General features: G+C 41.7%; 1 long non-coding RNA gene across 3 annotated transcripts in view; it reads left to right on the top strand.

The window, feature by feature from the left end:
• The window catches only part of LOC103348121 (uncharacterized), a 53,736-nt gene that overhangs the window by 12,894 nt on the left and 28,761 nt on the right, over nucleotides 1-12,081 (top strand). For 2 of the 3 annotated variants that reach the window (XR_011389513.1, XR_007918714.2), the window contains exons 1-3: nucleotides 3,215-6,681; nucleotides 7,141-7,292; nucleotides 10,895-11,040. This is a non-coding gene — a long non-coding RNA (uncharacterized lncRNA). Of the gene's footprint in view, nucleotides 1-3,214; nucleotides 6,682-7,140; nucleotides 7,293-10,894; nucleotides 11,041-12,081 lie in introns of those variants that run through there. The other variant, XR_007918715.2, reaches the window with a different exon arrangement.

Below are 12,081 nucleotides of genomic sequence, written 5' to 3' on the forward strand. Positions count from 1 at the left end.
TCAGCATAATTTTTTCTATATCTGAGAAGATTGTCTTTGATATTTTGATTGGTATTGCATTGAATCTGTAAATTGCTCTTGGTAGTAATGACATTTTGATGATATTGATTCTTCCAACCCGTGAACATGGAAGATTTTTCTGTTTCTTTGTATTTACTATTTCTTTCTTTAATGTTTTGTAATTCTCAACCTTGGTTAAATTTATTCCAAGGTATTTGATATTTTCTATAGCCTTTGTAGGTAGTATTGATCTTAGTAGTTCTTTTAAACCATGACATTGTCTGTGTATACAAAAGCTACTGTTTCTGTGTGCAGAATATCCATAAGCATCTTTTGTAAGGCTAGACAAGTGGTCACAAATTCTTTCAATTTCTGTTTGTTATGGAAGGTCTTTATTTCACCTTCTTTCATAAATGAGAACTTTGCAGGGCACAGTATTCTGCACTGACAGTTTTTTCTCTTAAGATTGGACTCTATCTCGCCATTCTCTCCTAGCCTGTAGGGTTTCTGATGAGAAGCCCACTGTGAGTCTAATCGGAGATCCTCTGACAGTAACCTGGCATTTCTTTTTGCACATTTTAGAATCTTCTCTTTATGTTTTACTATGTTGAGTTTGATTACAATGTGTTTTGGTGGAGATCTTTTGCGGTTATATCTATTGGGAGATCTATGTTCTTCTTGGATATCTTTTTTTTCCAAATTAGGGAAGTTTTATGTTATTATTTCACACAAAGGCCTTCTAATCCTTACTCTCTTTCCATGCCTTCAGGAACTCCTAAGACCCATATGTTGCATCATTTGATAGTATCTCAAAATCTGGCACTCTTTTTTAATTTTCTAATTTATTTTTTTTTTGGTCTCTCTTTAAAATTTCTAGCAAATTTTCTTTTAATTCAGCTATTTTTCTTCTGCCTCATCACATCTGTTCTTAAGGCTTTCCACCATATTTTTAATTTTTTCTACTGAATTCTTCATTTTCTTTTTATTTTTTTCATTTTCAAATATCTTTATATACAGAAGATCAATTTAGCATATATTAAAAAAGCTTTCAACAGTTTGCACCCACATAGAAACACAAAGTGAACAATACTGTTTGAGTACTAGTTATAGCATTAAATCACAATGTACAGCACATTAAGGACAGAGATCCTACATGAGAAGTAAGTGCACAGTGACTCCTGTTGTTGACTTAACAAACTGACACTCTTGTTTATGGCATCAGTAATCACCCTAGGCTCTTGTCATGAGTTGCCAAGGCTATGGAGGCCTTTTGAGTTCGCCGACTCTGATCATATTTAGACAAGGTCATAGTCAAAGTGAAAGTTCTCTCCTCCCTTTAGAGAACAGTATCTCCTTCTTTGATGACCTGTTCTTTCTTTCTTTTCTTTTTTTTTTAAACTTTTATTTAATGAATATAAATTTCCAAAGTACGACTTATGGATTACAATGGCTTCCCCCCATACCGTCCTTCCCACCCACAACCCTCCCCTTTCCCACTCCCTCTCCCCTTCCATTCACATCAAGATTCATTTTCGATTATCTTAATATACAGAAGATCAGCTTAGTATACATTAAGTATGGATTTCAACAGTTTGCTCCCACACAGAAACATAAAGTGAAAAATAATAGATGATTTTTTTTTAAATGATGATGAAATCAGAGTCTGCTCTGAATTCTTCATTTTCAATATTTCATTTTGATTTCTATTTTTTTTTTAAACTTTCATTTAATGCATATAATTTTCCAAAGTACGACTTATGGATTACAATGGCTTCCCCCCCATACCGTCCCTCCCACCCACAACCCTCCCCTTTCCCACTCCCTCTCCCCTTCCATTCACATCATGATTCATTTTCGATTATCTTAATATACAGAAGATCAGCTTAGTATACATTAAGTATGGATTTCAACAGTTTGCTCCCACACAGAAACATAAAGTGAAAAATAATAGATGATTTTTTTAAATGATGATGAAATCAGATCAGACCTATTGTCATGTTTAATCCCAGTGAGAGTCAAGTTGGGAATTGATAATTTCTTTCTTTTTTTTTTCTTTTCTTTTTTTTTTTTTTTTTACAGAGGATCAGTTTAGTATGCATTAAGTAAGGATTTCAACAGTTTGCACCCCCATAGAAACACAAAGTGAAATATATTGTTTGAGTACTCGTTATAGCATTAAATCTCCATGTACAGCACATTAAGGATAGAGATCCTACATGAGGAGTAAGTGCACAGTGACTCCTGTTGTTGACTTTACCAATTGACACTCCTGTCTATGGCATCAGTAATCTCCCTATGCTCCAGTCATGAGTTTCCAAGGCTATGGAAGCCCTCTGAGTTCTCCGACTCTTATCTTGTTTAGACAAGGTCATAGTCAAAGTGGAGGTTCTCTCCTCCCTTCAGAGAAAGGTACCTCCTTCTTTGATGACCTGTTCTTTCCACTGGGATCTCACTCGCAGAGATCTTTTGCCAGAGTGTCTTGGCTTTCCATGCCTGAAATACTCTCATGAGCTTTTCAGCCAGCTCCGAATGCCTTTAGGGCTGATTCTGAGGCCAGAGTGCTATTTAGGACATCTGCCATTCTATGAGTCTGCTGAGTATCTCACTTCCCATGTTGGATCACTCTCCCCTTTATTTACTCCATCGGTTAGCGTTAGCAGGTACTAGACTTGTCTATGTGTTCCCTTTGACTCCCAGTCCCTTCACCATGACCAACTGTGAACTGAAACTGATCACCTGGAACAGTGAGATGGCATTGGTACATGCCACCTCGATGGGATTGAATTGGAATCCCCTGGTATGCTTCCAACTCCACCACTTGGGGCAAGTCAGCCTGAGCATGTCCCAAATTATACATCTCTTCCCTCTCCCATTCCCACCACCATGTTCAACAGGGATCACATTTCAGTTAATTTTCAACACTTAAGAATAACTGTGCATCAATTACAGATCTAAACCAGTCATATTAAGTAGAACCGATAAAAAAAACTACTAAGAGGGATAATGTATTAAGTTGTTCATTAACAGTCAGGGCTATGCTGATCAAGCCACCATTTCCCATAGTGTCCACCTCACTCCAACAGGTTTCCCTCTTGGTGTTCAGTCAGTCGTCACCGATCAGGGATTTCTATTTTAAAAATCTCAATTTCATGAGAAAAATTTTCATTCATATCACATATGAATTACTTTTTAAAGAGTTATTTATTTATTGGAAGAGAGAGAGAGGTCATCCAGCTGCTGTTTAACTCCCCAGATGGCCACAGCGGCTGGAGCTGTGCTTATCTGAAGCCAAGAGCCAGGAGTTTCTTCCAGGTCTCCCACACAACTACAGGGGCCCAAGGACTTGGGCCATCTTCTACAGCTTTCCCAGGCCATTAGCAGAGAGCTGGATCAGAAATGGAGCAGCTGGGACTTGAACCAGTACCCATATGGGATGCCGACACTGCAGGTGGTGGCTTTACCCATTGCACCACTGTGCTGGTCCCACAAATTTCTTTAGTTCATGAATTTGATTCTGATTACTTCTAAGTAATCCCACAATCAACGTTTTTGAATTCTGCCTGGCATTTTGTCAATCTCTTCATCTTCACGTTCTAGTATTTACAAGTTATGTTCTTTTGGGGGCATCATGTGGCCTTATTCTTGTTTCTTGAATTGCTGTGTTTATTATTAGCCATTTGTGGAGATACTTGTTTGTTTGTTTTTTTTTTCTTTTCCCTCTGATGGTTTTTATCCTTGGACTACACCTCTGTGGCTTAGTGGAGTGTCTGCTGTTTCTATGAATACCCAGAGGCATGTGCTGGGTATGATCAGGGAGCTCTGTTCAGTGCTTCAAGGTGAGGGGAGTATCCAAGGTAAAACACAAGTTGAGCATGGTAAATTTCTTTTTATTATCTTATTATTACTATTTTTTTTTAATCAGAGGGGAGATATGCTTTCTTCTGTTGGTGTATTCTCACAATCACCTCCTCTCCTCCAAGGAGACCAGTGCCTCGGCGCTAGCCCCAGTGAGGACAATATTTTTCCATGCTACCACAAGAACCATACAAAGAACTATCAGTCCTGGGTATGGGCACAAATCCCACAACAGTGACCTTCCCCAGGGAATCAAGGAGTCCTGAGCACGTAGAACCACCTACAGTGACTGCCCCAAATCCCAGCCACATCCTGCACCCTCCCAGACAGTCTCAGTGTTTTCACAGTCCCAGCACACAAGGCTCCCATGGTCAAAAGCATCAAGATCCTTGTCAATTCTCCCAGTCTCCTCCTTGCTGGTTGCTGGGCACCCAGACATGGGGTGGCACAACTGTTATGTATATCTAAAATGGCACCTACCCTCTCTTAGCTAGTTACAGGACGCCAGTGCTATGTGGTTGGGAAGAGAGACACATGCCCTCCCCCCATACACACCTGCTTTTTTTCCTTCTAGGTTGTCAGGTACACTGTCCCCCACAGGGCTCCAAGATGGACTCGTGCCACCAGGTTCTTGTGCAGCTTTATCACCAGTGGCTTGGGCTGCTGCAGTCTGGTCTCGCCTCACTCCAAAACTGGTGCTGACGCTCTTGGCTGCTGGGGTCCTGAGCTGTGCATGTCCAGTCCTCCACACAGCTGTATAGTGTTTCCTGTGGAGTTTTTCAAATGAAGAGATGGAAGACAGGAGCCTTCATCAGAAGAGTGTGCTGCTGGATAGCTCTTGGCCAGCACTTTTTATTAGAGGGTACACACAATTCTACAAGGTAGCAAGCACATAGGCACAGCAATACAGCAATGAAAGCCCTCCATACAAACAGGAAAAACCAAACCCTATGTTCCGAGGTGAGGGATAGAAGCTGATCCATACCATGCAGTATGATGATCTGAATCTTATTCATAATCTTGACTCCCGAAACTAGTATTCACTATTAGTTACAGATTACCCACCATACTGCCTTCTGCCACTGCATTCCATTGGGAGGTTGTACCCTCACCTAACCTGCGTAGGCAGAGACAGAACCGCAACCTTGTCCTATTCCATGGGAGTGTGCTCCCCTGAGAACATTTAGGCAATGCCCTCTACATTCCCCCAATTAGCATATAGTTTCCTCTTAGTTTCCTCCCTAACCCTTCCCTGAGATTGCAATCGCTCTATTTTTTTAAACTATCCTCTCCTAGACTAGAGCAGTAGGCTCCCTCCCTATTCCACCAGCTTGAAAAGCTATTTTTTTTTATTTTAAAAAGAAGGGAGCAGTGAACAAATGAGACAAACATAAAAGTAATAGGAAGATGTTCAACTTATAAATAAATGTCACTAATTACATTAAATAAGAATTTACTAAATGTTTGTGTTATAAAATAGAGGTAATGAAACTGGGTTTATATACAGTGTTCAATCCTGATTATGAAAGACACTTCTTAAAGTCAGAGAAAAAGGACAAAAACTGTCATGTAAAAAATTACTAAAAAGAAAGTTGGTGTTTGTATACCAATATCAACAAAGTAAGTTTTAGTTCAAGAATTTCTACTGGAGTCAGAAACATTTCAGAATGAAGATCTGAATAGGCAGCTACAGTAATTCTAAATTTTAATGCAGCCAGCAATATTGTCTCAAGGCATACAATAAAAAACTGATAGAATTAAAGAAGAATTAGACACATACACAACCATGGTTGGTACTTTTAATGCTTCATCAACTAACAGAAAAAAACACCATTCAAAATTTGAGGAACTGAATGTCAAGATTTGAAAACTTGAACTAGCAATATATACAGTACAATCAGAGGTAACATCCCATTATGTTTGGCATAGTCTATCATGGATCAAAAATTCCACAGATTCCACATTTCCTAAAGGGAGGGAGTCAGAGAAGGTCATGGCTCATTGGGGGTGATTTCTAAGGTGTTCCCCAACAGTCACACACACATTTATTTGGCAGCTGTTTATAGATTACAGATCATGTAGAGTTTTGGACTACTGACACAGCTGTAGTTGTCTGCTCTCACAGAGCACTTATTGTAGTGGAGCCAAAGACTCAAACATTCAGCAAACCATATGCATGTGCAATGACAGAGCCATCAGTGAGAAATGGGAAGGAGAGATGCCTAATCCATCCTAGTGGTGTGGTAAAGGCAGTTAAGAAGACTACAAGGGTGAAATCAAAGTTAAGCTGATTCTGGAAGGGAGATTTCTAACCGTCCAGGTGGTGAAAGTAGGGAAAGATGTCCCATGTAAAAGGCACAGCCTGAGCAAATTCCCCACATACGATGTGTGCAATGTTGCTGAAGGTCAAGAGCCAGGTGCTCTTCTTCAAGTCGGAGGCTTAACAAAGGCACAAAGAAAGGACTCAAAGCATTCCTCACCTCAGCTTACATTGTCAGCCCTCACCTTGCCCTTACTTTTTTGTCTTTTCAGCTTAGCCATGGGGTCCCCTGGGGACAGAGATTGTGTCATGTTCAACTTTCAGATGTTTTCTTCTCCCACCCTTTGGAGCAAAGATTTCTCTAGCACTCAGCCCTGTACGTGGAGAACGTTGGTGGACTGAATTCGTGAGTCGGCAAGGATCACTCTTTCCTGGGAGGAAATGTTTGCAGCCTGGGTCTCCTGGCCTTTTTCCAACCCGAGGACCACCTGCCTCCCTACCCTGACCTTGAACGTGATCCTGTGTGGCCTCTCACAGCTGCTGCACCCACCCCACCTCAGCTGCGGGTGCGTCACTGGGCGGATGAAGGGATCCCCGTGTACCATACGCACATGGCCTTGTTTGTGAGTGGTGCGGCCCCCAGGGAAAAACAGACCGGCCAGCCAGCCCTGCTCTTCGTGTTCCATGTTGTTGTGTTTTGTAGGAGGGCGGAGTGTGTGGTGAGGGGGAAGGGCTCGGGTGGAGAAGTCGTGTTTTGCAGGCCTAGGACTCCCTGCACTGCGGCTCAGCTCCCTGCGTTGTTCCCCAAGCAGCAGGGGAGGGGGCTGGGCTGGGCCTTGCAGCACAGCCAGGTCACTGAGCAACTGGGGGAACACCCCCTCTCTCTGCCAAGTGGGCAGTGTTCAAGCTGGGCCTGGCAGGAAAGCCTGCTGAGTCACTTGGGACTGAAGTCGGAAGCATGTGGGGAGGGTGTCGGGGATGGGTAAAACCCCAAGTCCTAAACAAAATAAATCTCTTGTCTACAGACCTTGAGCTACAAAGCGACACCCTGGAACAAAAGTGTTTGCATCCCTACACTCAGATATAACTTATGTGAATACCAAGTGGCAGTGTCCAGACTACTGTGAGATCCCAGTGAGGAGGATGGTGGCCAGATTCAGCAGGTCTGGACATGAAGGTCAGTTGTTTGGTCTAGGATATTTCTCATCTCTTTGCATTCTGTGCTCCTGCACATTTAAAATCCCACTCCCCTCATCCTTACCTCCAAAATAAGCCTTAGATCTGAGTCCTAGGATAGGTCCCTTATTTAACCAATTCTGGTTTTTAAGATGATCATTATTTGATTGTGTTATTAAAAAGAAAAACTGGAGCACAGATTCAAAGCTAAAAGAAAACTTCCTGAAAAAACAAAGATTTTAGAAGAATGCAAAAGAAACTAAATACGTCAACCAGGCTCCCACTTTGGGGAGAAGTGTGGAAGGACCACAGTGGTGAGTTCCAGGGCATGGCAGCCCCTTTCTGTCCCTCTCCCCCAGGTGTCCTGATCTAAGATAGCAGCGACAGGGACACTCCAAGGTTCTTAGCTGTCTAAAAGTTTAAGCTGTGAAAATGATCATGGCTGCTGGGCGTGATTCTGGTGTTGTGTCTTTAAAAGCCTCTCCCAGATTTCTCAACCTGCTGAGTCAGTGGAGGAAATCTGGCCAGTCTCCACTCTGATCCCAGAAGGGAAGCTTCCAAGTTAAAGGGTGGGAGCTTTGAATGGGTTGAGCAAAGCAGAAGAGACACAGGGAGTAGGTGTCTGAAGACTTGGAAGGACAGTGAACGCTGAGTGAGGCTCAGATATCTGGGATCTGTTCCATGACTTGTCTCATTATCTCTGGGGATTTGCTCCTCTTGAGGCTTGATTTAATGATGTTGTGAGACAGTCCAACACTGAAGGTCCATGTTGCAGAGAGGTCTGCAGAAGCCACAAACTAGATCGCCTGAGGTTTTACTCCTAGCAGGGCATACTGCCTCCAAAAGACAGATGGACACTGGCAGTCACAGTGTGGAGTAGAGAGAGAAGATGGAAGCAGCTGCTGCAAATGACTGATTAATCTTCTGCTTGTACTTTGGACCCCCAAGGATTGGTAGAAATGGGTTTCCTGTCTTATCCCTAACACCATTCCAGAGTGTCAAACAGTCTAGCCTTGGGTGAGTCCAGAGTTGCTTGGAGGTACCAAGTTACATGCTGGACTTCTGAAACTCACCACACAGGATTATTTACCTTCAGACATTTAAAATGGCATTCTGGAAGTAAACCTTCTGCACTTGGAAATCCACCACTTCAAAAAGCATGATTTTGCTGTTAAGAGCATTAGCTCCAAATAGTACAGCCTTGAGTTCAAGTTCCAGGCATACTTCCATATGCCTGCAGAGCTGCTGGATTCAAGTGTGCAAGGTGTTCACTGTCTAAGGATGTCAGGCTTAGGAGTAGCTGGGCTCTGAAATCCAGTTTCCATTCTACTATGTAAGCTAGTACTTGGCACAAGAGCTTCTTCCATTTGGAAGAAGTGGGAAGTGGTTCATTTTCATTATCACAGAGACATCAAACACATGCTAAGCCAAAAGTCCTAGGATTACACCCACCTGCAGGGGCCTTTTCTTATTCTATTCAAGGTGATAAACCAACATATCACATAGTGGTTAGTTATGAACAACAGAAATATTTTTCTCTTTGTTCTGGAAACTGAGCAGTACAAGATCAAGTTACTGGTAGATTCTGTGACTGGTGAAGGCCAGTGTCTTGGTTCATAAACAGTACCTTTTACCTGGGGAGAGAAGCTATCTGGCTCTCTGGTATCTCTTTTATAATGACATTAGTTCTATTCACAAGGGCTATTGACCCCACCTCCTAGAGCCATCATATTGATGATTGGTGGTGGTGGTGGTGAGGATATAAAGGTTTAGATCATATAATTCTATACCCTCCCTCCCTGATTTTTGCTCCTCTTGCATGCAAAGTACTTCTACCCCATTCCAATAGCCCTGAACATTTTAGCTCATTCTCATATCAACTATAAATTCTAGGTCCAAAATCTCATTTAGTTATCATCTGAATAAGATATGGGTAAGATTCAAAGTATGATTCATCCCAAGGCCTTTTGTCCTCCAGCTGTAAAACTGTGGGATCCAACAAGTTATGTGCTTCCACAATATCACTGTGGAGAAAGATACCAGCTGGACATTCGCATGTAAAAAAGGAGAAAGAAGAAAGGATAATAGGTCCCAAGTCAGTCTGAACTTTAATTGGGAAGATAAAATCAAATCTTAAGCAAGCCTCAAAATAATCTTTGAGAGTAAGCATTTAGCCTAGTAGTTAAGACACACACCACACACATAGAAGTATTTGGGTTCAATTCCCAGCTCTGGCTCCTGGTTCTAGCTCCCTGCCTATGCAGACCCAGTGATGTAGCTGTGATGATGGCTCAAGTACATGGGTTCCTGCCACCCATGTAGGAGACTCAGATTGAGTTCCTGGATCTTGGCCCAGCCCTGACTATTATCTATTGTGGGTATTTGGAGAGTGAACCCTGTAACTCTGCCTCTCAAATGAAAAAGATGAGGTGGGGGGGAGGAGAGAATAAACTTTCTGGAACTTGATGTAATACCTTGTAGATATAGTGAGTCAGGAGCTGGATTTCCAAGATTTGGGGCAGTTCCACCCCTATGGCTTTGCTGGGCATAGCCCACTTCACAGCTCTCACTGGTTGGAATCATACTGTGGTTCTTCTAGGCTAGACTGACATGAAGGTGGCTTCCGTGAACTGGATCATTGGGTATTTTGGGGCCCAGTTCTTGGATTATGCCCAGGGCTCCAGATGGCTCCATCATTTGAAACTTTGGTGGGCGTATTTAGTCCCCCACAGCATTTTGAACTGGCAGAGGTGCAGTATCTAGGCACTGGTAAGGTTTACTGTGGGCAACACAGCATGTGTCATTCAAGGACCCACACCTGGGGTGCCCAGGGATTGCTATCTCAGAACGTGGAGAGTGGAGCTCTGAAATAGTTTTGCCCCAAGTCACTTTCTGTCTGTAATGGGAATGACACCCCTAAAAACCTCTGAGATGCTTTGGGATCATTCTTACATTGTCCTTAAAAATACATTCTGGCTTCTGTTTAGAATGTGCATCCGAATTAATCTCCTTATCTTTGAGTCAACTGACCATGCTCTTGTTCTTTCCTGTACAGGAATTCTATTTTTTTTCCAATACAGATAGGCTAAGAGTTCAAAATTTTGTCTTCAAATTGTATCTCTCTTCTTGGATTTTACTACAAGAATTCAAGAAAAGCCAAGTTGTACCTCCAACAGTTTGCTTAGAAAATTTTTCAGCCAACAAATTCATTCCATCACTTGTTAAATTCTACCTTTCATCAAACACTAGGACATGGAGACAATTCAGTCAAGCTCTGCTGAGCCACAACACTGGCCCCTGTTGTGTTCAGTAAAGTCTAACCAAGTAGCAGAAACTCTGGGTTGGATGGATTGATAAGTTTGGATCTATTAAATCAGATGTCAGGAAACTTCACACTAGAGGTGAAATTTAAATTGGGCATCCTTATGAAGGTACTTAGCAAGGAAGATGCATAAATTAAAACAATAGGAGATAAAACTGTTTCTTTGTCTGCTTTAATTCATTAACTAAGTATTTGGGAAAAATCAAAGGGACTAAAATAATTTTGAACAATGGGGGGGAACTTGTTTCGAAGTGGTGGTAGTTTTGGACACTGTTTTGTAGGCATCCACAGCGGATAAGAGAAACCTTGATAACTGCTCCCCAAGTAACTCACCTGACTTATTGGAGAGGTGCTTGCAGAGGCAAGGCTGCAGTACAGAGTCCATTACTTCTGTTATGCTGCTGACTGGGAAGAAACAAGGACAGAAGTGAGTGAGTCTGTCATTATCAGTGATTTCCCTTCAGAACATTCTGTCAATAAACCTGCCTGCTAGTAAAGGCCCGGAAGACAGAGAGGCACCTGCTTGTCTCCATCTATTCTGAAAGGCGAGACCCAAATAAATGCAGTTTTCACATATTTTAAAGAGAGAAAAACCCAGAAACTTTTCAAATCATAAGATACTAACATGAAAATTTTTACTTTGTCATTTTTCTACTTTGCAGACTGAATTTTGAATCTATTTCTGGCTTTGCATATAACTGCCTTTGTGGCCTTAAGAAAATCAGGCAATCCCTCTGAGTCTTTTATTTGTTGTTGAAATGATGGAACTCCCAACCTTCCTAAAGCAGATATTTTCTCCTTTTTATTCTGTGAAACCACTATTTAAATTTCTCTTCAAGAATTTGTCAAAAGTTGTAAATATTTTATGTATTTACTATTCTTATTTTTGAAACTCTGCCTCACCAGTTGAAAATTATTGTATTGTAGACTCTTACTACTTATATTGGATATTCAATGATACATGTATTTGTTTAATACATAAATGATACATATTAATTAAATAGAAGTATTTTCTTTAAAAGTGAAATTTTCGTGTAAGTTTAAGTCACCATTAAAATTTTTATTTGTCACTTAGCAATTCTTTTCAATCTTGTTTCATCCAGCTAGCTCACTATTGGGTTAAAGATAAAATCAAGGGGCCGGTGTTGTGTCATAGCAGGATAAACACCACCTACAGGGCTGGCATCTCATGTGGGCACTTGTTTGAGTCCCAGCTGCTCCACTTCTGATCCAACTCCCTGCTAATGCACCTGGGAAAGCAGTGGAAAATGGCCCAAGTTCTTGGGCGTGTGCACCCATGTGGGAGACCCAGAAGAAGCTTCTGGCTTCTTGCTTCAGCCTAGCCCAGCTCCAGCCATTATGGTCATTTGGGAAGTTAACCAGTGGATGAAAGGTATCTCCTTTTTCTCTTGATTACTTTCTCTCTGTAATTCTGCCTTTCAAATGAAAAATAAATGAATCTTTAAAA

The sequence above is a fragment of the Oryctolagus cuniculus genome, chromosome 6, assembly GCF_964237555.1.
Source record: "Oryctolagus cuniculus chromosome 6, mOryCun1.1, whole genome shotgun sequence".
Taxonomy (NCBI): Eukaryota; Metazoa; Chordata; class Mammalia; order Lagomorpha; family Leporidae; genus Oryctolagus; species Oryctolagus cuniculus.